At 38.5% G+C, this 27,007-nt stretch overlaps 1 protein-coding gene across 1 annotated transcript in view; it reads left to right on the top strand.

The window, feature by feature from the left end:
* COL25A1 (collagen type XXV alpha 1 chain) overlaps positions 1-27,007 on the top strand; it is a 602,710-nt gene that overhangs the window by 59,331 nt on the left and 516,372 nt on the right. The window lies entirely within an intron of this gene.

Genomic DNA, 27,007 nt, shown 5'->3' with positions numbered 1-27,007 from the left:
AGACTTGGGTGGAAGAGCCATAAGAATAGGTCTTATTATCAGAGGCATAATAAGAAATTGTTCCTCCCACTGTAGCTTTTTAGAATTCCCTTCCGTTGCCCGCCTCCCTCTACTCTATCCTTATCTCACTAAGACACAAGAACTAAACCACAAAGAAAAGCTTTCCACTTACCTCCAACAACAACTAAATGAAAATGGTCATATTTCCAGCCAAGAACATTGACAGGACCCCCTCAGTGAAGGAGAACAACATATGGATTAGGTGTTGGAGCCAGATGAGGTCAAGGAAATGAAAAAGAAAGAATGCTCTAGAACTTGAAGAAGGTCAAACCCACAAGTGAGATGATTAAACAAGGAAAAGAGAAGCCCTGAAATAGCATAATAATCATTTTCAAATATTTAAAGGGTTGTCATGTGGAAGATATATATATTTTTTTATTTTACTTGGCCCCAGAGTACAGACCTAATGGGTAGAGATAAAAGGGAGGTAAATTTCATTTCCAAATAAGGAAGACCTTCCTGGCTACCATACATGTTCCTACAATGGAAAAAAGTTGTCCAGGAAGACAGTGAGTTTCTCATCTTTCAAAGGAGGTTGGAAGAACATTTATTGAGTCTGATATATTAAAGAGTTTCCCTTCAGGTAGAGGTTGTGCTAAATGACCTCTGAGAGTCCTCCACAACTCTGAGATTCTAAGAGTCTATGATTTCTTTTGCTGACTTCACCCATAATAATACACAGGCTTATGGGGGGTAGCAAATGGACATTCTATTTGCATCTTCTCCTTTCTATTCCCACTAATTGTTTCTTTAAGGAAGTTAAGAGTCTGTAGACATCAAAGATGGCTACAAATAAGTTGCATTAGACAAGGAAAAAATCTCTTCTTCTTCCAGCCTCACAGATGATTTAAACAAACCCACTTAGAAGTGTAAACACAATGTGGGTAGATAGTTTTGGTGTTTCCATTTACAGTTGGGAGGTGTTAGAAAAAATGTCAGGAGAGCTCAGCTTCTGTGGTTTCCTGCTGGCACCCCTACTGCCTGGGAAGTATTGGAGAATAACATAAGTAAATGAAACATAATCATAATCTTTGGGTATAGCATATTAAATAAAACTAAAGATAAGGAAAAGAAAATATTATTTAGCCAGAGGACAAGAATGACAATCCTTATCGGCATACCCTTTTTGGCATCATATTCATGAAACTATTTTGGTTGCCAAGAAGGACTGGCAACAAAATGTATGAAATTTGTAGTATTTGACATTTAAATGGTGCCTGAATTGGTAAAAAAAGAATCTTGGAAAGACCATAATGCTTAAAATATGGAAAGAAAAAATTTATCTAAAAACCAGGATTGGCTTTTCTCCACTTGAGAACAACTCAATTTTTGTTCTAACTATGTAAAATGAAGCAGTGATCTCACAGTTAGAATAAAAGGTCTTTGTAAATGAATGAGTTAATTAAATATTTATTGTGTGTGAGATACCTTACTAAGTATTTCAGGGAGATAGGTTTGTATCTGATAATGTGCAGGAGACTTACTCTCTTTCCCTTTCTTTCTCTCTCTCTCTCTCTCTCTCTCTCTCTCTCTCTCTCTCTCTCTCTCTCTCTCTCTCTCTCTCTCTCTCTCTCTTTCATTCTCTTCCTCACTTCTCCCCATGACTGGACATGAACTCTTCTAGCCCTTGTTCACTTCGGTCCATTCCTCTATTCCAGGGGTTGCGAGCTAGGTCTTTCTAGTTCTTCTTCCACACTTTGCCCCCTGGTATGGTTCCTTATATTTCTTGAATGAGCAGGCAGTCATCAACTACAGTCCTTTTGGTAAAATGGTGGGACCATTGAGCCTTAGCACCTGGCATACACTGTGCCCACCATATCCATCTATCCTGCCCATAAACTGTTTAGTCCATGAAGACTTGTTATCTTCCTTGCTTCAATGCCCCTCATATCCCTGGGCATTGCCATCTAAACTGTTGAGAACTCTAAGAACCCTTGATCCTTGTCATACATGCACCTCCTATTTTCTTAGGAAAAACCACAGGATCTTTCCATCCACATGGAGTCACCCCTTTCTATATGTATTATCTCCTTGTGAACTCCTTGAGAGCAAAGAGGTGGGGCGGAGTGCTATGGAGTGAGCATTTATGCAGCACCTGCTATGTGCTTGATATTGTGCTAAGCACATTACAGATACCATCTTATTTGATACTCAAAACGACTTTGCAAGTTAAATACTGCAAGTTCTCTTAGGTCCAGAAATGACTGTCTTCCCTTGGTGTATAGCTCTTAGGACTTTTACACAGACCTAGTGCTCATGGGCTTAGTAGGAAAGAAACAAATCTCTCTTCAATAGGTAAATGAATGCTTTGAGATGTCTGGCATAATATGGCAAAAATGATACATCATTCTACTTTCTTCCCCCATAGCTCTTAGATCTGTTCATTGGGGAAGAGGGAAAATTTAGATGTCAGGATCCCTGCCCCAAAAGAGCTCAAAGGGACATTTTGTGAATGACTTAGAAGTTTTATTTCTGTGTATGGTGGCCCAAATGACATTCCCCACACCTAGACCTACTTGACAATTCAGAGGGCATTCTCAGTTCCCCACATAATATTTGGATGGAGTATAAACTTGCTTTCTTACCCCTTGGGTAATGACCAGGTAATGAAAGGGCAGAGAAGAAACATGGATGGATGGAATTAATCTAGGAGCTGAAGAAATATTACATTTCATGTACATCCAACTCATTCAAACACAAGAATGCTATAAATAAAAATCAAAAAGGATAATTAGTGAACTTTTAGCTGGTTATGGGAAAGTTCCTCATTGTTACATTTTCTATTTAGGCAGAGGAAGGAAAAGTATATTTTTATATTAATGACACTTTCTTGGGTTTCATCTCGATTTAATTCTTTATCACCAATTTGAGGAAATAGGATTTTTTTTTCTTCGTGTAGCTCTGTCCTTTACCCTTCTCCTGGTCTTACGGCTTTTTTTTTTCCTACTGGTGGGGAGAGATGTTAAATTGCGAATTTAGCAGCTCTTATAGATAAAAAGCACAGCAATTTTCTCTGTACTTTACATATAAGATAAATTGATACCTAGAAACCACAAGACAGGAACTGCAAAGGAGATATAATGGTACCCTGGTCTCTTTTGAAATTACACTTCAGACTGGAGGTGAAAGTTTATCTTTAGATTAGATTCTTGCATGAAGCATGAGACCAAGCTGTTGGCCTATGATACGTGGAGTATAAAATTATCCCTTCCATCATATATTTGGAAATAATTTCTATACAGGGAAGCAAATGATGCAAAGGTTTTTTCCTTTGACATAACAAGATTAAGTTTCATTTGCCTTTCAGAAGTAGAAAATGAAGAGAATTTACCTGAGAAAGGGCAAATGATCAATATGGCTTAGTGGGCCTTGTACCAGGAAAGGAATCAGGATTGATCTACTAGAGACAATCCAACTGGTTTAGAGCTCATATTTGGGTCTAATTAATTCGTATCATTGGACTTTGGCATCTCATTTGTGAAATGCAGATGACAATCAAAGGCTACAATTGAAAGGGGCCTAAGAGAGTGTTTTCATGTGGTTAGTTGTATGAGTCTGACTCTTGGAGACCCCATTTGGGATTTCCTTGGCAAAGATGCTAGAGTGATTGGCCATTTCCTTCTCCAACTCATTTTATGGATGAGGAAACGGAAGCAAGCAGGATCAAGTGACTTGCTCAGGGTCACATAGCTAGTAAATGTCTGAGGCCAGATTTGAACTCAGAAAGATCAGTCTTCCTCACTCCAGGCCTGGTGCTCTCTTCACTGTGCTAGGCTAGCTGCCCCTATAATGTATTTAATTTAGCCCTGTTCTTTTACAAATGAAGAAATTTGAGTCTGAAGAGATAATGTGATTTTCCATGAAGGGCCATAAATTAAGTTAGTGATAGAATTGACATTACAATTGAGGTCTCCTAACTGACTGCTCCTTTTTCTACAACACCAGGCTGCCTCTATAAGAATGAACAACTAGGACATGGCCTATTTCTGTGGATCCTGAAGAATGTGCTACAGCAATACCCTAGTGTCCTTTGATAAATTAAATAACTGGAGGTCTGGACTGTAAACCAACATTTTTATTTTGTTTGAACTTTTAAAAATTTTAATTTATTTAAAAATATTTGATTTAAGATTTGGAACTGTGGTACTAGCTATCACCATTACTATCTGGAGGCCATAGGAATTAATTCTGTTTTGACAACTTTCAGCGATGTTGGCATATATGTCAAAATAATGGAACCACTAAAAAACTCAGTACATTTTATGAAGGAAAAATTAATTTATTGACTTAGCCAGACAAAATATAGCTTTCTCCTTTGATAGGTACCTGATTCATTAAAAACGGATTTTAAGAATATTTACAGATGACTAATAAAGACAAACCCTCTTTGAAAAAAATTTAAACTCTATGCTTGGATTGGGGATAAAAAAAAATTCTGTGACTTTAAATGAAAAGAACTAGAACAGCTGTAATCCTAGGTTCATATCACCACCTAATTGCTATTTCCATTATTACTGACTTTGCTAGCCAAAGATGAAAATAAGTTCAACTGAAACCTATTTGAACTGACACAATTTTGTCAGTATTAAAGTGTGTAACCATGACCTTAAGAGCAATGCTAACAATAGTGCTCATTCACACAATTTCATGGTTGTTTTATTTTTTCTAACTAAATTTATATTCCAAGTTGACTGTGGAGTCGGGAAAATCCAGGCACAAATGTTGCCTTATACGTATACCAGCCAATACCCTAAGCAACTCTCGAAAATTAGAAATTGAACTGCATTGCTGATTCCACTAAAAGTTCACTTCAGTGGTGAAATTATAGGTCTGCCCCTCTCCTGCAATGATTTCTATAAACCTTACTAGATTTGGGAGAGTAAAGGCAGTGCAGATTGAGTTGGGATGAAAAGAGATGCCATGTATGATTCCCAGTGAGTTGACACCAACTTTCTGAGGATGCTGATAATAAAAAGAGGAATTTTTAATGTGAAATTTCATACCAAAGATAAAAATGGTTTTTTAGTTCTTTTGAACTCCAGACAGTGTCCATTGTAATTCATTTCCATTCATCAAATATTTGGGTGTCCTGCATTTCTAGCATCTATGATCTAGGCATTCATTCTGTGTTCTGGCCAGATTGTCCTCCTCGGTAGTCCTCATACACACTTCTCATCTCTGCAACTTTGTACAGGCTGTCCCTCATGTCCAGAACGCATATTTTCCTTATACAAACTTCTTAGAGTTACCTCTTATTCCCTTCAAATCTCAGCTCAAAGTGTTCTTTCTGCCTAAGTTCTTTCCAAGTCCCCTTAGTTGCTACTGTCTTCCCACTCCCCTTCCCCAATTTGCTTTGTATTTACTTTTTATATAGGGTGTCCTTACTAATATGTGTACCTGTTGTTCTCTCTCCACCCCTCCAGCTCCTCAAGGGTTAGGTCTCTTTTGTTTTGTCTCTGTGTCTTCAGCACCCTGCTCATAGTAGGCACTTAGTGCATGTTGAATGAATGAATAAGATCTGTGTCCTCTTGAAGCTTGTAATTATAATGGATCTCTATCCATCAGGAAGCAAAATTTTCCTAGTGCAAAGCCAATTCAACTATTTTTGAAGTTTGATCTACTTGGTTAGATTATTATGTTTCCAGAGTGGGAGCCATGGGGGAAGGCAATATGGTAACATGAAAGCAACTGAGAAATAACATGGTAAAATCTTTTGAAATAAAACCCTAAAAAACCATGTTTAAAATGTTCATTACCTCTGGATAGTTCCTCCCTTTTTATCACACTTATTAGCTGTGTGAACCTGGGCAAGTCTCTCAACCTCTGATTTCCTTAGTTTCCTCAACTGTCAAACTCACAAATGTTGTGAGGATCAAATGAGAGAATTTTTGTAAAGTGCTTAGCACTGTGCCTGGCACATAGTAGGCAGTAAAATGTTATTCTCGTCTCCCTTCTTCTCTTCCCATTCCCTCAAAGACTTTGAGTTTACTTTGGGAGACCTGGTGAGGAGAAATTTAATTCCACATCCTATTTATGCTGCTGATATTTAGGCCAAGTAACCATTCCACTCTTTTTTTCTGTTGACAATCAGTTATTCAATTAGAGTCGAACTTGATAACCTCAAAGGTAAGTGGTTGACAATCCATTATGAATAAAATCTAAAAATGCTTCAATCGTCAAAAATCCTTTGTCCAATACCCGATTTGGGTACTGTTCAGGACTAAACCATTCGGACTGGTTGGTGGGGCTTGTGTTGGCAGCACTTACTACTAAAATTGGACCCATTGGTGAAATTCTGATAATATTTAGCTAGCTGAAAAGAATGTTGCATGGCTAAATAAGAAATAAAGATCCAGTAGTATATATTTCAAATGAGTGGGCTTATTGATCTGGATTTGGAAACCCTTGTAGATTTTCCATCTTTCAAGAAGAATCCTACCCATATTTTTAGGTCAGATGCTAGATGTTAAATGTCTGGTTGACACCTTGAGCACTGAGTGAGTTCTGCCTGTTGAATCATATTCCCTTTCGGTAGAGCATAGCTTTCTCAGCTTTCTTCCTTTATGACTTTTCAGTGTCTTAATATGTTCATAGAAAGAGTAGTACAGTATTGCAAACCTGAATAACATAATAGCTGATGTAATGGGCACCCTGGGATAAATATATTTAGGAATGACAGAAAACTTCAGTTCTTTTAAAGTTGTTGAATGTTTTCAGGAGTAGAACTGTGTTGTTTCCAAAGTTCCTACCTACTCCTCAAAGGTAAACAGAACCCTAATTTTTTTAGTAAAACCATGAAGGGGAAAATAAATCCTCGGAGGAGGGAGTTTTTGTCAAATTTACAAAGCACTAAAACCTACTGGCTTCTCAACTTTGCACCAAATTGCAAGCTGCTGTGGAGTCCAAGTTTGTTTTGGAAGATGGCCCTTCTTATTTCTAAAACGCAAGAAGGGTTTTCCACACTCTTCTGAAGCAGTATATTAAATTTCTCTTATAACACTTGGGTACTGTGAGCATCTGTATTTTCACTGGTGTGAATGTTGCCTCCGCTAACTTAGATTTCAACTCCTTCTGATCTTAGGAGATGGTTTCATGAGTTGCTCTGGCCAAGAAAATTCATTACTTGGTCATCAACCTTCTGGTGATGAGCCTTTCCAAATTTAGTTCAACTCCTGCTCCTGCAATGACAGACACAGAGTCTGGTGCTGAGCCCAGACTCAAAGCCTTCCCAGCCTGGTAGAATCTGCCAGACCTTGTGCTTCACTGGCATGGTCTTCAAGAGCCCAGAGTTTTTTTTTCCTGTGACATGACAAGACTTTACATTAGCGTTTTAGGGGAGTTTCCCCTTCTAGTCATCTCTGAATTTAAATAAAGGTGGGGATATGTCCTGAATATGTGATTTCATTGATACAGGGAATTCCATGATAGGGCAACTCATTCTTTCACTGTAGATAGGCTTCTCCTCTCCTCAATTTATTCTCTTAGAGATTTTTGTAGAGTACTGGGAGGTTCACTGTCTTGCCCAAGGGCACACTGCTAATTGGGGGTGGGGAGGGACTAGGACCCAGTCTTCCTTGCTCTGAAATTGGCTCCATTATTCACACCTGCCCTTAAATGTAAATTTAAATATTAAGGGAACATAATTTTAACCAATAGTGTTAAATGAACACTTCAGGTTCGAACAAAATCCCCATAGCACATCTTTTCCTGACTTTGACATGTGATAGTTTTTGCTCCCTACCTCCCAAATCAATTAAGAAAATATTTTTTCTTAAAGAAATTATACTTGGACCATCTGCATTGAAATGTATGGATTTCTCACAGAGAGGCTGGCAGTTCTTCTGATGGGTAACTTAGTTTTCATTCCTTTTGGACAGCAGATAACACAAATCTTACAATTGTATTAGAACTTTTTGAAATGAGTTTCTACCACCTAAAGGAGAGGAGGTTAACCCTTTGGGCAAGATTGCTTGGGGTTGAGAGACAGATATTGTTAACATTACTCAGAGTGCTATCCAAAATTTAAGAAGGAAGTGGTGGAGGGAAAACAAAGAAGTTAAATTTCCTGGATGTTTATATTTTCATATTACTCCTAACACCTCCCAATAAGTTGGGGAGCAACTTTCCATCCACAACTCTGACTCATGTTTCTATCATGCCCAAATCCTCAAATCTTAGTCTCTTCATAGGAAATTACAAGTAGAAGTAATATAATAGTTACAGAAAATAACAATTATTCAATCTTAAAAAAAGGTTGAGGAAAAGAAGTAATAATGTGCTATAGCTTATTCTATTCTCCCCTTTTTGTCTGTTGACAGTTATTCAATTAGAGCTGATCTTGGTAATTTCAAATGTAAATGGTAAAAATCCCTTATGAAAAAAAAATCTAAAAATGCTTAAATTGCCAAAAATCCTTTGTCCAAAATCTGGTTCCTTAAGATCTTCAATTGTAGCTGATAGGATCCATTTAATTTATGAACATTTAAAAAGCACCCATTGTGTGTCTTTTCACATTATTGCTCATGTTTCTACCTTTTCTTGGAGCCATTTTGCTTTTCTCAATCTACATCATTCTTTACATAGATGGCCACTATGGTCCACATCCTCCCATTTTTGTTCATATACTCTGAAAACTACATCTATCTCAATAGTTCAGACTGGTGGAATGCTAGTTGGAATTAACAAAGTGTCTTAATGATAAACTATTTTCATTTATTCTAATTCATTGGGTTGTAACGGAGAGGATATATCAATGGAAGGAAATACAGCTTTTTTTCATAGAAGTACATACAAATAATTATATTAACTGCTAACAAACTGTTTTTATGAAGACAGCAGGCAAGTCACTTAAAACTTCCTAAATTTGTTTCCTTGTATATAAAATGAGGCTGCTGGACCTGATATTCTCGGAGGAGGTCCTTTCTGCTTCTAATATTCTGTGATTCCATGACTGGAGGTCCTTCCTGTTGGACCTGCCTTAATGAAAAGATTATTCATCTGGCCTTAGCAATATCTCCACAGGCCACATTATTATGCTCTTCTTCTAGAATGCAAAACATGCACCCTCAAAGTCTTGTTAATACCATTATATGCTGCCCAAATGCTTTCTTAATAGTTAGTGCAAAAATAAACTTGTCCTAGTCAAGGTCAAATGAGCAAATTAGTGGATTCTTTGTTAACGAGTTTTTACTGGGCTCCAATTATGCATGAATATTTTTGTTGCTCGAGTGCTTGTCTTATTTCCTGCGAAAGATAGAAAACCTCCTTGAGGTCAGGAACTATGTCTGTGCTCAGCTGAGCACCTTAGTGTAGTTATCGTATACTCACACTCTGTGTATATTTATTGACTGTGTCTTGGCAATTGAATCATTGATGCCAATTGGGCTTTTTTTTTCAATAATAAAGTTAATTACTACCATGTGTTCATTTGAATTGGCTAAGGTGGCCAAAATGACCAGACTGACTGTCTCAGAGTCCAATTATTCTTTCTGGTTGTCTAGACACGGTCAGTGACCAACTGACTGGGATGAGTGCAGTCAGAAGAGTCGATGGGAAATTGCCACCCAGCTTGGCTCAGGAGGTGGCAGGCACAGTGCTTAAGCACTGATCAAGGCCATTTATCTGTTTAGTTTCCCTCCACCTCTTAAAACACCAGCAGTCCTGCTTGGTCCCAGAAAAGTGGTGCAGCTGCTTACTGACTCTTTCTTCCATCCTCCCCCTCTCCTCCATCCCCCACCAATCAGCTGTTCACTGAAGAACTGGATTGATGTCTGCTTTCTGATGGACAGATGATCCATAGCAGGGAGTGGGGGAGGCGATGCTGAGCAGCTGTGGGGTTACTGGAGCTCTGGGCTGGGGCTTACATTGGCTTAATTCCATGGCCTGGATGGAGGTAGAGAAAACCTATCTTCAAGCCAGATAGGAGGAGGGAGAGATGCTGATAATATTTTCATGGAACAGCCCTGAAATGCTATATCCACAAAGGCAAACAGGAGTGTAGTAAATACTTTCGTACCTGATACAATGCAACTCTGGTTCAGCTATCCTGATGGCTAGTCTTTTAGGGAGTAGGTTGGGGCTACCATGCTGGATTCCTTCAGCATGATTGGGTTACCAAGAAATACCCTTCCCTCCGACACCCTGGCCCCATGTGAGGCATTTCACTCATAATCAAGGACCTGGGGGGGAGGATCATCAGTAAGCAAAACAAATCTCTGACATTGATAGGGACACAGGTGTCTATTGTATGGAAATGAGGTGAGAAATGGGAGTCCCTGAAAGGGTAACACAAAGCCTCTTTGGGCTGATACATAGCACTGCTGGGGACAAATGAGGAGGGAAAGGTCTTATTTCATTCTGGGTTTAGGGTAGAGAATTAATGGAAAAGACTGCTGAGGAAAAAAAGCCAATAAAAAGAGAAGAATGTGTAGAAGATAGGGGATAGATTCACACAAAACTGAGGGTTAAAATAAAGGGACTGTGATATCTATTTGACCAAAAGAAAGAAATTCAAAAGAATTATATTAGGAATGGAAAGACCATAAGCAAAATAAAAGGCTTTTTGGTCTTGATTTTGACTTTTCCCTTTTTTAGTTAGGAGATAATATATTACTTAGTCTTAATATGTCTATGTAAGCTCTGGCAGATTTTTACCAAGTTGGAATGACTTTGAATTTGGGTCCAACAATTAACTGAAGACCCTCTTAGTTGAGAAAAACTCACTAGAGGGCTGGACACCAGGTGAGGATTTTTTTTTTCTGGCTCTACCAACTCACGAAATTATCCAGGAAGGCATGGAAATATTGAGGCATACATCAATACAGTGAATCCCTCCCCTCAGACCCCTATTGATGAAGTCATGGATCTTTTAAATAATGAAACTAGAAAGATGAATTGGTAGAATGTACCCTTAAGAAATACATGTTGTATGCACAATTGTAGTGATTGTCATAAGCAGGAAAGGAAACATTACGTGTTTAATATCCTGATTCATGTCTGAGATCACTATAAACCAATCATTCTTTTTATGTTATAGGAGGTGTCAGCTTTAACTTTTTTTGGTATCCACTACAAATGCAATAACTTTCTTTTCTTAGTTTCAATAACCAATTGAATTTATACATATTGGAAACCGAAAACATGTAGCTTGGAAACTATTTTACTGTGTTTAAGTTATCTGCCTAGAAGAAATGATTTCCTATTCATTTATTGATTTAACAAGTCATCAGGAAGATGGAAGACAAAAAAAAAATCAGGCTGGCCATGTAGGAAGACAATGGGATAATCAGTGGACAGCTGTGAGACCCATCGGCATCTAATGTAATATGAGACGAAAAGACACTGACACTTTGTATGGATCCCCTGTTGAGAATTTATTGGAGGACATGGAAAAGTCATATAGAATGATCAGGTATTGGGTGGATTGCAGACTCTATCATTAGACAGGAGTGTTTTTGTGAAATCATAGATCCATCAAATTACAAGTAAGTTTCCATCATGTCTTTCCTGCACAGATGTATCATTATCCACATTTAACATATGTGTCTTTTTTAATATGTGCTATTGATTTTAGAAATCACATTTTGATATATAATGATGATAATTTAATATTGATAATTATAAATATATAATGATAACTTACAAATTGATATAGACAATTATAAACAATGACATTTTAAAAATGTACCTTCTGAGATTCATGAATATGGGAATTTAAATTTTCTTCTATCAGTTTATATTTTTCATGTATTTTCCTTTCTTGGATTCTTGTCTTGGTTCTACCACTTAATGGTTGTATGATTTTAGGCAGATTCCTTTAGTCTTGATTTCCTTCTCTGTAAAATTAAGATTGGAGTATTTGTTGTTTTCCTCACCTAGTTATTCTGAGGGGCAGATGAGATAATATATAGGAACACATTTTGTAAATGTTACTATCTAGCATCCTCTTATTGTTGATACATATATATATGTATATATATATGATGTAGTTTTAATTGATGCAAAATTCTGTGTTGTTGACTTAAAATAATTTGATTATTGTTAGTTTTGGGAAGAAAAGATTTAAATTTTCTTGGTGTTGTATTTGTGTTTGTTTTGGGGATTGAGATTTGAGTTTTTTTAAATTAATGAATGAATTAATTAAAAATCCTTACTTTCCAACTTAGAATCAATACTACATATTGGTTCTAAGGCAGAAGAGTGGTAAGGGCTGGGCAACAGGGGTTAAGTGCTCGTCCAGGGTCATACATGTAGGAAATGTCAGAGGCCAGATTTGAGCCTAGGACTTCCCATCTCTAGACCTGGTTCACAATCCACTGAGCTACCCAGCTGCTCCCAAGAGATTTGAGTTTTTAAATAAAGTTACTGTGGGCACCAATTTTATTTTGAGATCTTCAGATATTTTTCAAATTAAACTCTGAAATTTTCCTTTATTCTTGAATCTCTGGACCCTCTTGGCCATGGCTCATTCCTTCTGCAATCCTAATCTTGTAATACTTGTACCATCTACCTTTTTCACTTTTACTCATGTTCTCTTTAACCTATGCCTTCTGTCTTAGAGTCAACACTGTGTATTGGTTCCAAGGTGGAAGAACTGTAAGGGGTAGGCAATGGGGGGGGGGTGTTGAGTGTCTGAAGTCATTTTGAACCCAGGACCTCCTGTCTCTGTACCTGTCTCTGAATCCACTGATCCATCTAGCTGCCCTCTAGTCATGTTCTCTTGAATGGAGTTGGAAACAGTCACATATATGAGATGGTAGATACATATCACACATTTTAAACACAGTGACCCAAAATTCTTGGTGCAATTTTAAGCCATCTCTCCATCCCCTTAAAGCACTAAGACTTTTGAGACACCTAATATTATTTAACTTTAACTGGTCTCTCACTAGAGTAAGGTATTTTCTTCTTCACTAATTGATTCCCTATCTTACCACAGAAGCGTTTTCAGATCTTCTCTTCTTTCCTCAAGCCTCACATAGCTTTCCTTTTCTCCCCACCTCCTCAGCAGATGATCTTGCTTTTAACTTTCCTGAGAAAATTGGGGCCATGAGCTGTGAGCTCCCTCATTTCCCTTTGTCTTCATCTCAAAACCACCATTTCCTCCTTCCCTCTTCTATCTGGTAAGAAGGTGGTCCTTCTTCCTGAGGCCAGACTCTCTACCAGGACCCTTGATTTGAGCCTCCCATCTTCTCCAGAAGATCTCTCCCTCATTCATTTCCTTTTCCTTTATCTTGAAGCTCTCCCCGTGTAATCACTCCTTCATGACACCTTACCACCCTTTCAAACTCTTTTCTTATATTTGAACCCAGGAGATAACTTGGACATCAAAGATCCTAAAGGTAGCATGGTGGCATAATAGATAAAGTATTGGGGTCTGGAGTCAGGAAGACCAGAATTCACATCTGGCTTAAGCCAGATCCTGGCTTCCTCACTATAAACTCACTTCCACCTCTGTTTCCTCACTCTAAAACAGAGAAAATAAGAGCACCAACCACACAGTGTTTTTACCAGGATCAAATGAGATACGTGTAAAGCCCTTAGCCCAGTGCCTGGCACATGGGAGGCATTTAATAAATACTTCTTCCCTTCTCCTCTCTTTCCTTCCCTTGTTGAGGTCTGGAAATTTAGATTCCATATTATTGAGGTGAGTGTAAGGATTCCAGGATGCTATAGAAAAAGATTCCCATTGTAGCTTTCTTTCAGTTCAGTTAGTCTACTGTGTTGTTGAGCCATGCTGCCTAGTACCAGAATCTTGAACTCTCTCTGTAATGGCTTGTGTTGGCTTATATGAGTCTTTGGGGGAACCATATTGCAAGCATTGCAGTTAATGAAACCGGCAAGTCAAATATGCTAACATTTCCAAAAATACAGCATCTCAGAAAATTTTAAACAGGTGATCCGAAGCCTTTCATGTGCAGCGTAGCAGAAAATGAAGAGGCCATCGGAATGATTTTCAAGGCTGCTGCCAGTGAATTAAAGCCTAAGTGCCTCCCATTGCAGATGCACCAAACCATTTCTTAAACTTTCACTTCGTAAAAGGAAAGGAAGTTGTTGCCAGTGATTGGATTTTCAGGGAAGCAGTGTGAAGCTCTGGGAGCAGGAAAGTGATTTAAATAGGGTGTAATGCCTTATCAAATAGCAAGCATCATAACACCATTCTCTGAGAGACTTTGAGACTTTTGGAGATGTTAGATGTAGGAAGAAGGAGAAAAAAAACCCAGATAATTTAAGTACCAGAATCTGTTGGTCTCTTAGGTGAGTGCTCAACTCCAATTGAGAGGTGACCTTCTATTTTTTTGAGACATCAAAATGAGGATCTGAGCAGCTTCTCTCTTCCTATTCCTTCCATATCCCCATTTTTGGAATTGGATTGCCTCATAAGGCAATAGGGGCAGCAAGATGGTACAGTGTATACAATGCCTGGACCGGAACTAGGAAGACTCATCTTTCAGAGTTCAAATCTGACCTTAGACACTTACTAGCTGTGTGGCCCTGGGCAAGTCAGTTTGCCTCAGTTTCCTCATCTGTAAAATGAGCTGAAAAATGATATGGCCAACCACTCCAGTATCTTTGCAAAGAAAACCACGAATGGAGCCACACAAAGAGTCAGACAGACTGGAAAAGGACAAAAAAACAACCTGAGGCAATGAGGCATTTGTTTGATTATAAAGTCTGAAGAAGAGAGGAACTTCCTTCAGTGGAGGTTTAGGGATCCTTTATGTAGGAAAGAGGTCTTGCTTTCCTTCTCACTAACTACCCTCCCTTCCCTTCCTTCTTCTTATCTCTGCATATTAGCTAGATTTATGCTAAAACATGTGGACTTGGAGAATTTGAGCAAGAGTTTCCCAAGTTCTAGGCAAGATGCTAAAGAGGCATACAGGGCATCAGTCAGCACTCAATCAAAGAAGCATTTAGTAAGTATCCCTTGTGTACCAGGTGCTGTGCTAGGTGCTGGGGATAGAAATTCAATCAATGGAATAAACCCTCCTTGGCAAAGAACTTGTCTTCAGATGGAACTCACCTAAAGCATCAAAGGCATGGGGCAATCAATTGAATTTTTAAAGACCTTAAGAGAGGATATCTAACTCATTGCCAGGAAATTATTTCTTATATCTAACCTAAGTGTTTCATATTGGTATTTAATCCTGTTTTCTTTTGTTCCATTCTCATTGGAGATGGAGAACAGCTGGTCAGTGGAATAAGTGATCAAATACCTTAAGAATGTTATTAAATCATCCATCAGTCTTTCCTTCACCAGGCAGAATAATCCCAGTTCCTTTAATCTTTCCCCATAGATATTACTTTACAAGCCTTTAATCATCTTTGTGGCTCTTCTCCACTTCAGTAGAGTTAAATTTGAATACTACAAATTGGGTGCAGGTTTCAAAATAATATGATCTTTTCTTTTTTCAAATAAAGAATGATTATCTGGTCCTACTGAGTTTTGGGACAGGGTTACAGTTGTACCCATAGACTTCTTTCATTCAGGAGACAAAGCCAGTTTGAAGTTTCCTTTTCAGGATCATGAAATGATCTCTTCAACTCACAGAGAGGGTGTATATGCTCATGAGATGATGGAGGTATGAAGATTTAAGTAAAAGGTGTTTCCCACCCCATTCACCCTGCAATTACAGGTCAAATATACTATTATTCCACACAGTGAATAAGAATTTCCTAGCGCTCCTATTCCTAAAAAGAAGACAACCAACCACTTTGGCAGAGAATGATGAATCTAGAAAAAGGACAATTTTGAAGTTTCAGGAATCTTTATCCAAAGAGCCTTCTTACTTTAAAATACACAAATAGCTAAATTTTCTAGTAGACTGGAATTTAGAAATTTAATAAAGAAGATTTCATGGATTCAAGAGGATAATGTTAGGTGGTGGTGTTTCTAACCAGAGTAGAAAGGCATTCACATGTTGTAGGGCAAAACCAGCGAATACATTGTTTACTTCATTACCAGTTTGGGGGAATCTTTCAAATGTACCATGTGACTTCAATTCCGTTGGGATTGATTTGTTAAGTTTAAATCCGGTCTTATGAGCAGTCATGTTGGCTAGCCTCCCAGATTGTAAAATGACCATTCTTAATTTGACCTCTACCTCCCAGTCCCTCAACCCTTAGAAAACCTGACAAATTGTGTGTTGAGGGGTACGTTTATTGCAGCCAGTGGAATGGAGTCTAGATGGATTAAAGGCTTTCATCATTCCTAGTTTAGTGCTTGCCTTACAGTTTTAAAAAGGCTCTCAAAAGAAGAGACTGTTAGAAGTTTCTTTGTCTGTAAAATGAGCGGGTTGGGCAGGATGGTCTGGAAAGTCCCTTACGGTTCTGGTATGTTCCAGTGAACCCTAGGAATGGCCGGCAGGAATGACTCTTGGCTACACGTGGTACGAAGCTGAGTAAGTATTCAGGTCTTGGGCCATCCACATGCAGGAAGAACTGGTGTGTTGGATAACAAGCATATCAAAGCCAAATGGTATTCTACTTTATGAGGATTCAGGACACTGATGTCACAGTTTTAGAATGTGCTGTATAGGGGAGGAAAAGCAAGGCAGCTATTAATATTCCAGACCTAGGGCTCTTTGTCCCTGTGTTGAGCCCCTGACTATAGACCTGAGACCGCTCAAGGACAAAAGGTGAGAAAAAAAGAAAAGTCTGGATTCGAAATGGTGCCTTTCCATCAAACTTTCATTTTTACTTTGAGTGCCAGAGAAACATATTATAATTGCAATAAAAAAGACTTATGCACATGTCAAGGACCTGTACAGATGAATTAAGGTCATGGAGGTACTTGTCTGGAGCGAGATGAGGGTTACTTGGGTTCCCCCAACTCTACTTCAGCAAAAAATCCTGAATGTTTCCTGCGTTGTAAATTAGAAAATACTTGTTTTTAATTGAGGCCATCTGGAAGCTCAAAAGGACTTGGGGACTGAACAATCATAGAGGTGAAAACTGGCGTGTGTGGGGGGGTTGGGGTGGGGTGGGGGGACTTGGAGCCATGTGGTCCCTTGGCCAAATATTTTCTTGTTAGGTGTATATGTTTCACAGGCTTGGGTTAGTGCATGACTAGTTTCCTCTAAAGTTCTCACAAGTGACTAGACAGGTGATTTCACTTCAGTACATTCAGAAGTCATGCAGATGGCAAGACCACCCTCCTTGATCTATGGAGAACATTTGACTATTGATAAAACGAATACCACCACCAATATGTGCATAAAACACAATTACAGTCATAAGTTGTACCTAGCCAAGTTGTAACCCGCTCTTAGGGTTGAGACAAAAATGAAGATGAATATACTGACAGTATTAACAATATGAATGACATTTGGGGAAGTTTCCGGGGCAATTAGGAAAGAAAGCAGTATGTGTTGATAAGGCAAGATTGGGAGAACTTCTAAATATCCTAAAGCTAATTCCTAATCATTCTTAGATACCTTCTCCCATTCTATTTCTTCTAGATCCAAGGAATTGAGCAATGAGCATTCTCTCTCTCTCTCTCTCTCTCTCTCTCTCTCTCTCTCTCTCTCTNTCCTTGATCTATGGAGAACATTTGACTATTGATAAAACGAATAATACCACCAATATGTGCATAAAACACAATTACAGTCATAAGTTGTACCTAGCCAAGTTGTAACCCGCTCTTAGGGTTGAGACAAAAATGAAGATGAATATACTGACAGTATTAACAATATGAATGACATTTGGGGAAGTTTCCGGGGCAATTAGGAAAGAAAGCAGTATGTGTTGATAAGGCAAGATTGGGAGAACTTCTAAATATCCTAAAGCTAATTCAGTAGGTTAGGGAGACTGTCCTAATCATTCTTAGATACCTTCTCCCATTCTATTTCTTCTAGATCCAAGGAATTGAGCAATGAGTATTCTCTCTCTCTCTCTCTCTCTCTCTCTCTCTGTATAAATATATATATATGTATATATATATATATAAATAAAATAGCTATGCTTGATTCTGCCCCATTCTTCTTTTTTTAATTCACAGAAAAGTTATCATGCATGATGAAAAATGAAAAACATTCACCTTTGTGTATGAAAGAGGCGAATGGAAGCACGACTTTTAAAATTTAAAATATATTCTCTATCTACTTATACGATTATTGTCCTTTGTACTCAAAGAGAACCAAACGATATCAAGTGATATCTTTTGATTTGATCATAAATTGGATTTACAGGAGGACTTCACATCAAAGGTAACAGTCTTCTCTGACTACCCTGTAGAGTTCATCTACTTATATTTGCACGTTTGTTTGAATGAAAGCCCCACTGAGGTCAGGAACTATTTTTCTTTTGTCTTTGCATTTAGCTTACTGCCTGGCTGTAGCTTATTGATAGATTGGGGGAGTTTTTTAGCTACATATTATGCATATGCAATTTTTTTGCCATCTTCCCTCATTATTTTAAATGAATTATTAAATCAAATTAATTTCATTTTTCCATTTTTGTTTTGGGGAGTTGGCTGTTGTCTGGCTCATGTTTACTGCTTATGGGAGAAAAAAACAATGTGAGAGAAGGGGCAATTTCTTGATATAGCCAGTGAAATACTGCCACCTGGATATATTTTGGGCATGTAGCTACTTGTCAATCTGGCTTCATGTGACCCATAGTAAATTTACTTAGTCACCTTTCTCATTTTAGCCTGTCTATATCTTGTCTGGATGGAGTCACTGGCATGTTGCTTCCTCAGTAGACTGTGAGCTCCTTGAAGGACAGGGGTTGGCTTTTTTCTTTTTCCTTTTCTTTCTATTTTTCCCCCCGAAACTTTGCATAGTGCCTGGCACATTGCAGTCACTTAAATCAGTGCTTGACTTGCCATTCCTTTAAAGTTCCAGTCAAGAGAATCTTCTTTTCTCTTCATGTATATTTTCAGTAATGGTGATCAATAGATTGCCCTCAAAATGAGAGCCTTTGTTTACCTTAATTCATAGATGATTTTTTCCTCTTCTTTTCTACTTCAGTCATTTACCTGATCAGGGAAAGCTTTTTTTTAAAGAAACATATGACATTACAAATGTTTTTATGTCCAACTATCTGATTACCAGTAGAAGAGACCAAGGTATTGTTAACATGGATCCCAGGATAATGCTTAGCATTTTCAGGGAAATAGTGCATGTGGTGAATTCTGTCTTCCTCGCACGGCTGTTACAGATCATGCTCATCCAGGTTGGTGTTTGTGGAGTGTTCCCTTGCCAAACTGATAGTCTCACTCATCTGGCAGTCAGTTAGCCTGATTTCTTTATCAGGCTAGTTTTACAAGATTGTGAAACACTGAAGCCTTTCCTTTATCCCTGAGGTAATCTATGAAACAGAGTTCCTGGAAATGTTGTCACTAGTTCTTTTCCTTTTAGAATCTTGGTATTTTTCAGATCATTAAAGAATATTGAAATAGAATATTGATAAATACCATGTGAGGGCTAAATATATATGAGGACAAGACTGTCCAGAAGCTTTAGCTATCATTTTTTTTTCTTTTGGGGGAAGTCTAGACTAGTGATTTTATTAGTGGCCAGAAATATCTGTGAGGAAACTTCCTCTTAGAATAAAGATCCATGATTCTTGGGCAGATTAATCTTAGAGTGTTTCATGAGACACTGAAGAGTTAAGCAACTGGCCCAAGGTTACAAATGTATCAATGGTGAAATACTTTTTGTAATTAAAAATCTTTTTTCTTTAAAAAAAAAACACAACACAACAAACCTTTTACTTTCTGCCTTAGAATCGATACTCAGTATTGGTTTCAAGACAGAAGAGCAGTAAAGGCTAGGCAGTTGGGGTCAAGTGACTTGCCTAGGGTCACATAGCTAAGAAGTGTCTGAGGGCAAATTTGAACCCAGGATCCTCATCTCCCCTGGCTCCAGTCCTGGCAATCTATCCACTGAACCACCTAGCTTCCCCAATGGTGAGAATTTTGAACCCATGTCTCTCTGACTCTGGTCTACTCATTATGAACTATATCAAATTCTCTCTCTCTCTCTCTCTCTCTCTCTCTCTCTCTCTCTCTCTCTCTCTCTCTCCAAGGGATGCGATCTTTTTTTGTATCTCTCTTAACATTTNTCTACTCATTATGAACTATATCAAATTCATTCTCTCTCTCTCTCTCTCTCTCTCTCTCTCTCTCTCTCTCTCTCTCTCTCTCTCTCTCTCATTCTCTTGCTCTCTGTCTCTTTCTCAAAGGTGGTTTGTAAAAATGATATTTGGAAACTGTTTTTATAAGCAAAGGACCATTATAAATACTGGCTTTTTCTAGTGCCAAGGTAACCGCAAGACCGCACCCATCAAGATGGGTTTTAGAGAAGTGAGGTATTGTTTAGATGAAGCCAAATGTTGAAACCCCATTGCTTGGTATGGGATGAACTTTTCTTGTTGTCCTTTTCTACATAAACAGCATTCAGTGACCAGTTCTGTTTTGCTCCAGGCCCTCCCTCAGACTGAATATGATTTATTCATTTCCTGCAGTGCTGAATGGGGAAAATGGCCATTTGTGGTTGTACTCGTGACTTTTATGGGAGCTTTTAAGAATGAACTGGAGAAGTTACAGGTGTATGGGGAATGCCTTTGGGTTTCATCCAATTCAGAGTTAATGGTCTCTGCCAGGTTCTGTTGCCTGCACTGCTTGGCAGGCCAGAAAATACAGAAGAGCCCTTGTTGAGAGAAAATACTCCATGGTTTAGAGGTCTGTCTAACTTCAGGCAACAAAGGTACTGCGAAGAGTCACATAAAACAAATATTTGTAAATCAAATTCTATTTAAAATGCAATAGAAGAATTTTCCTTTAAAAGGAATTCTATGAGGAATGGTTCTGTGGTTCAATATATAAATGGTTCATTTATAAAACGAATAATCACTTTTAATTCATCTTTTCCCATGTATTCAAGTTTCCACTTGTTGAGATGAGTTTTTACTGTCCTCTTGTATTAAAGGAGGTGAAAAAGCATGGCACCTCAGCTTTTAGACAAGATTTTGAAAATGGAATGATTCATTCATTCAATGAGTATTTCGCAAGTGCCATTATGTCTAAGACCATGTCTAGGTTCTTTGTGGTAGGGAACAGAAGAGTGAAGGACATAATCCCTATCTATGTGGAATTTATAGTCTAGGTGGCAAGGTAAGCTATGCAGACTATACAATATAATTGTATCTATACTATAGATCATATAGGTATGAGTGATCTCTCCAAGGGTTCAAGCACCCTTGGAGTCAGGAAGAACTGGCTTCAAGTGCTATCACCTATACCTATTGACTGAAATAATATAATTTTTATATTAATAATATAAATGCATATGATGAGACTTTAGGTAAATCACTTCTTCTCTTTCTGTCCTAGTCAACTCTATGAAATTATAAATTGTAGAAAAAGTGCTGATCTGTACTGCTACAGAGATTTCTTCACTAGGAGTGGCGTTTTTTTTTTTTTTTGTTCAGTCATTTCAGTTGTGTCTGATTCTTTATGACCCCATTTGGGGTTTATTTGGCAGAGATACTAGAGTGGTATGCCCATTTCCTGCTCTAGCTTATTTGATGGATGAGAAAACAGAGGCAAATAGGGTTAAGTGACTTGCCTAAGGTCACATAACTAGTGTCAGAGGTCAAATTTGAACTCAGATCTTCCTAATCACTATTCTTGTTGTTGCTGAGTCATTCCAGTTAGGACTGATTCTTTGTGACCTTAGTTGGTATTTTTTTTGGCAAAGATGCTAGAGTGGTTTGGCATTTTCTCCACCTCATTTTTCAGACAAGGAAAGGGAGACAAACAGGGTTAAGTGACTTACCCAGGCTCACACAGCTAGTAAGTGTCTAAAGCAAGATTGAAACTCTGGTAGATAAGTTTTCCTGACTCCAAGTCCTATACTTTTTTGCATTATGATACCAGTAGTGCCCTAGGAGTTGCTTACCCCAGGAAATAGCAGATCTGTTCTCATTTGCATTAGGCAGTATGTCTGACATGCCAACAGAGGATAGATAACTCCTTTGATATAATTTTGATATAAATTTTGTATAATATACTAATTTAAATAATTAGTGCGGGCGATAAACTCTTACATGCAGTGGAATAACCATATGCTAAGAGGTAAACACTTTGTATGACTGAGGAAAAGCAGGACTTTCTGTATGAAGAAAGAGCAACAATGACTTACAAATTGCTCTGTTTTGAGAATGTTGGAAGCACCCTATTAGCAGGAGGTGAAAACATGGGAAATGATTTGATGTGATTTTGTTTGGAGGTGATGTTCACACTGAATCTTAGTGGCTTATTGACAGAACTAGCAGAGAGAGAGAGAGAGAGAGAGAGAGAGAGAGAGAGAGAGAGATACACACACAGAGACAACGCAGATAGAGAGACACACAGACAGAGAGAGACACAGACAGAGACAGAGAGCGCCAGCCATGTATGCACTTTGAGTTTAGGGTTCTGAAATAGGTCCCAATGCCCACCAACAATACTCTCTTCTTGCCAGCCCCACTCATGTGAAGATGCTTGAAATTCTGGGATTAGAATATCATTACTTTGGCTCCAACTATTTTGTATCTTGCCAGAATGGAAATGACATTGGGAAGGCTAATGTTTGAGGCATTTTTATAATGGACCTGTGGTTCCATTGGGGAAGGGAAGTCCTGGTAATCACAATGTCCATTTCTGGTGCTGGTTAGCCTTCCTTGGGGGTTAGTGGTGGGTTCCCTCTTTCTGGAGGTCACTTGTTGAAAATGTTAGAATGAAACTACTTTGCTACTGCCTTCTTAAAAATGATAAATGTTATTATTAGAATTATTTTTCTGGATTGATCAGCTCATGGCACTGTGTGCCTTGAATAAAGTTTGAGGGGATTAGACCTATGATTTCATTGGGATAAGGGATCACAAAGGAGAAAACATCTTCTGATGGATATTTTTTCTGTAACTTAGTTACATGGGAACACTTGAATGACTTGCCCAGGGTCATACAGCCTGTGTTGATGGAGGCTGAGGACTTGAACTCAGAACTTCCTGACTCCCAGGACAGCTCTCTCTCTACTAGTTCACACTGTTTGATCAAAATAGATTCTAAACAAATATTAATAATATGGAACTAGGTCTTGATCAATGACACATGTACAACCCAGTGGAATTGCTCATTGGCTATGGGAGGGGGTTGCGAGGAGGGGAGGGAAAGAACCTGAATCATGTAACCATGAAAAAATATTCTAAATTAATTAATTAAATAAAATTTAAAAAATAGATGCTAAACAAGAGTTTGTTGAATTAAATTGAAATGATGTAAACACAACACTTGATCATTTAAAAATGGTTTGAGGGGCAGCCGGGTAGCTCAGCAGATTGAGAGTCAGGCCTAGAGACAGGAGGTCCTAGGTTCAAATCTGGCCTCAGCCACTTCCCAGCTGTGTGACCCTGGGCAAGTCACTTGACCCCCATTGCCCACCCTTACCACTCTACCACCTAGGAGCCAATACATAGATGTTAAGGGTTTAAAAATGTAAAAAATAAAAAATAAAAATGGTTTGAGTGCCATCTTGATTATATCAATAATCTGTTTATTGCTAGGAGGTGGGTAGCATGTTTCATGAGTAGTCCTCTGGATTTATGATTGATCACTCACATTTAACTCTTTAATCTTACTCACAGGATTATGGGGAATCTGGATGGATCTTAGAAACCATCTAGTCCAATGACCTCATCTTAAAGTTGAGAAATTCAGATACAGAAAAATCTGGATCTTAAGAAAATTCCCCAAGGTCACACATGAAGTATGTAGCTATTTACATATTATGGTTTTGAGTGAGTCAGGCAGGTTCCAAACATCCCTCTATCTTCTTTCTACCTTTAATACCTTCTGCCACTATGTGGTGGACGAAGTTTTGAATTCCAGTATCCAGGGATAGACCCTTTCACCCCATAATGAAGTACACGATTGGCTTTTTTTAAACCCTTACTTTCCAACTTCGAATCAATACTGTGCATTAGTTCTAAGGCAGAAGAAGTGTAAAGGTTAGGCAATGGGGGTTAAGTGACTTGTCCAGGGTCACAAAGCTAGGAAGTGTCTGAGACGAGATTTGAACCAGGACCTCCCGTCGCTAAGCTTGGCTCTCAATGCACTGAGCCACTCAGCTGTCCCCATACATGGTTTTAAAAGATAATGCTTGGAGTGGGATGAGTGTGCAGATTTGTCATTGTATGTCCTCCTTCAGCTGGCATAGATAATATTCCCTCCATGACTAAGTAAATGGGCGTTAGAAGTTTGAATAGCCAAAAAGTAGAACTGGGCTAACCAGGTGATGAGCCTCTTATAACACAGCTAATGCTAGTTCTTAGACTATAGACATGGAGTTCACTGCCAACATAGAGGAGTAGTATATTGGCTTAATTTTACAATATAAAAATGATTGATTTCAGATCCTGACTGGGAATGGATTCGAAAAGGGAGGAGTCCCAGAGAGAAGAGGCAAAGACCACAAAACAAAGGCTGAAGACATTTGAGATAAACTTTACTAATATCCCAGTTTTGCCAAGGGGGCTTTTTGGCTCTTTTAGCTTTTGGATTTATATTTAGAGGTGGAGAGTTGGTCTGTTAACTTAAGTAGGAGAAATATTTGCATTTTTCTAAATTTCCTCCATTTTTTAAGTTGAGTCCATGAGGATTTGTTATCTACCTGTACTGTGCTTGGCACTGTATGAAGCCCAGGGGGTATGATGGAAGGCAAAAACAATCCCTGTCATCGGTGTTGGTTAAGGTACTGAAGTGGTTTGTCATTTTCTTCTCCAGCTCATTTAACAGATGAAGAAACCGAGAAAACAGAATGAAGTGACTTGCCCAGAGTCATAAAGCTAATAAGTGTCTGAGGCCAGATTTTGATTCAGGAAGATGAATCTTCCTGATTTCAGACTCAGTGCTCTATCCGTCATGCCACTTAGCTACTCTAGTTTAGTGGTGACTACATGCAAAAATTATGTGTGTGTGTGTGTGGAGCTGTGGGGAAGGGAATAAGCATTTATGTAGCTCCTACTATGTGCCAAGCATGGAGCTATCTTATTTGTTATCTTATTTGATCTTCACCACAATGCTAGGAAGTAGCTGCCAAGATGGGGCCCTTGCCACAATTCTATGGGCAATTTAGAAGTTGGGGCTGGGATCTGAGAGGCACAGAGAATTGTATTCTATAACTGTGAAGGGGTGACAGGATACTCAGCAAGTATGTAGTAGAATACCAAATGCATGAAACCCAAGAATGCTGTGGCCTCTAGGAATATAGGATCTCAGAATGACTAAAGACCCTGGAGTCTCATCACAAAAGTGTACGCACTTAAGGTCAGATAACAAACACATCAATCAGTCATTCCTCACAATAACCTCATGGGATGGGTCAGTATTATCATGCCCATCACCTGCTTTATGCCATTCTACACTGAATAAATTAAAAAGTCCTTTCCAAAGTCAGCCAGTATTCTGGCTTAGTTTACTATTCAGACTTCCATGGTCAATCATTCAGATTCTTCTTTAATACACACATCAGAAACAATCTCTCCAGAATCTCTTTATTCCCCAAGGAAAAGGCAAAACAATATCTATAATACACCTCCTCAAAGTTCTGAATTAGTTAAAATCCAAAGGAATTGGGTTGTCCATTTTATATGGCAAGAATTGAACATGTAATTCAGGAAAACTGGGGTGGAAGGGAGAATCTAGATTAGGAAGCCTCTGAATGAAGTTCTGACAATTATAATACTATGTGGCACACTGGAAAGGGCACTGTTTCAGAAGGCAGAGGTTTTGTTGGCATTCAGTTGTTTTTCAGACTTGCTTCCCTCTTCGTGACCCCATTTGGGGATTTCTTGACAAAGATACTGGAGTCACTTAACTGCAATATCCTAGCCTTACTGCTATTCTGCCTTGGAACCAATAGTTAGTATTGATTCTAAGATGGAAGGCAAGGGTTTTTAAAAAAAAGATATTGGAGTGGTTTGCCATTTCCTCTTCCAGCTAATTTTACAGAGGAGGAAACTGAGACAAACTGAGTTAAGTGACTTGCCCAGAGTCACACAGCTGGGAGTATCTGAGGCCAGGTTTGAACTCAGGAAGGTAAGTCTTTTTTGATGCCACGCCCAGTGCCTTAGGCACTGTGCCAAAGCACTTGGCTTCAAACGCTGCTTCTGATGCCTACTGCCTATATGACTTCAGTAAGGCACTTGAGCTTGTCTCTCAGCTTCTTCCTCTATCAAATGGCATGGGACCAAGTGGTCTCTGAGGTCCCCTCTAGCTCCAGATTTATACTACCAGGTTTACTAAATGTTTAATAACTATAGAGATGATATTTTTTGCCTTGTCATATCAAGCATTTATTACGTGCCTCCTGTGTGCAAAGAAATGCTGTCCAGGCACTTAATGGAAAACCTGCTCTATAAATGTAACTTTACCAAAGAAAAACCACATTGACTTCCCTAGAAAGCTGTATCTGACAGGTAAAAACCATCCCTTGGAAAGGAAAAGAAAAAGCTCTACTTTGTGCAGATCCAAGGAATGCCTCGTTATTGGCGTTTGCTGGACTTCCTCTTTTTTGCTGTATTTAGCAATTTTTAATGGGACTTTGAAATTTTAGAAGAGGATCCCGATGGATAGCATCAAACATTCTTGAACCGTTTTTGGAACATTCTTTTCCTGGGGCTGAAAAGCCAGCTGTTCTTCTGTCTTAGCCTAGTTAACAGAGTTTCTCTTGGTGCTTTTAAGATACTGTGTACAGTAAATGAGGATCTGAGACATTGATCCAGTTGCAACTATTTTAAGTGTGCAAAATGAGATGCTGATTTATAATTCATGCTTCTTCATTCTTTGAATGTCCTTGGTTGTAGAGTTTACAGTTTTGCATTTCCTAGGCAGCCAGTCAGCTTTATTAAAGCATTTCCTATATGCCAGGCCCTGTACCTTTCTCAGAAGGAACATCTGGGG

The sequence above is a fragment of the Gracilinanus agilis genome, chromosome 6 (assembly GCF_016433145.1).
Source record: "Gracilinanus agilis isolate LMUSP501 chromosome 6, AgileGrace, whole genome shotgun sequence".
Taxonomy (NCBI): domain Eukaryota; kingdom Metazoa; phylum Chordata; class Mammalia; order Didelphimorphia; family Didelphidae; genus Gracilinanus; species Gracilinanus agilis.
This window is presented reverse-complemented; position numbering and strand designations above follow the sequence as displayed.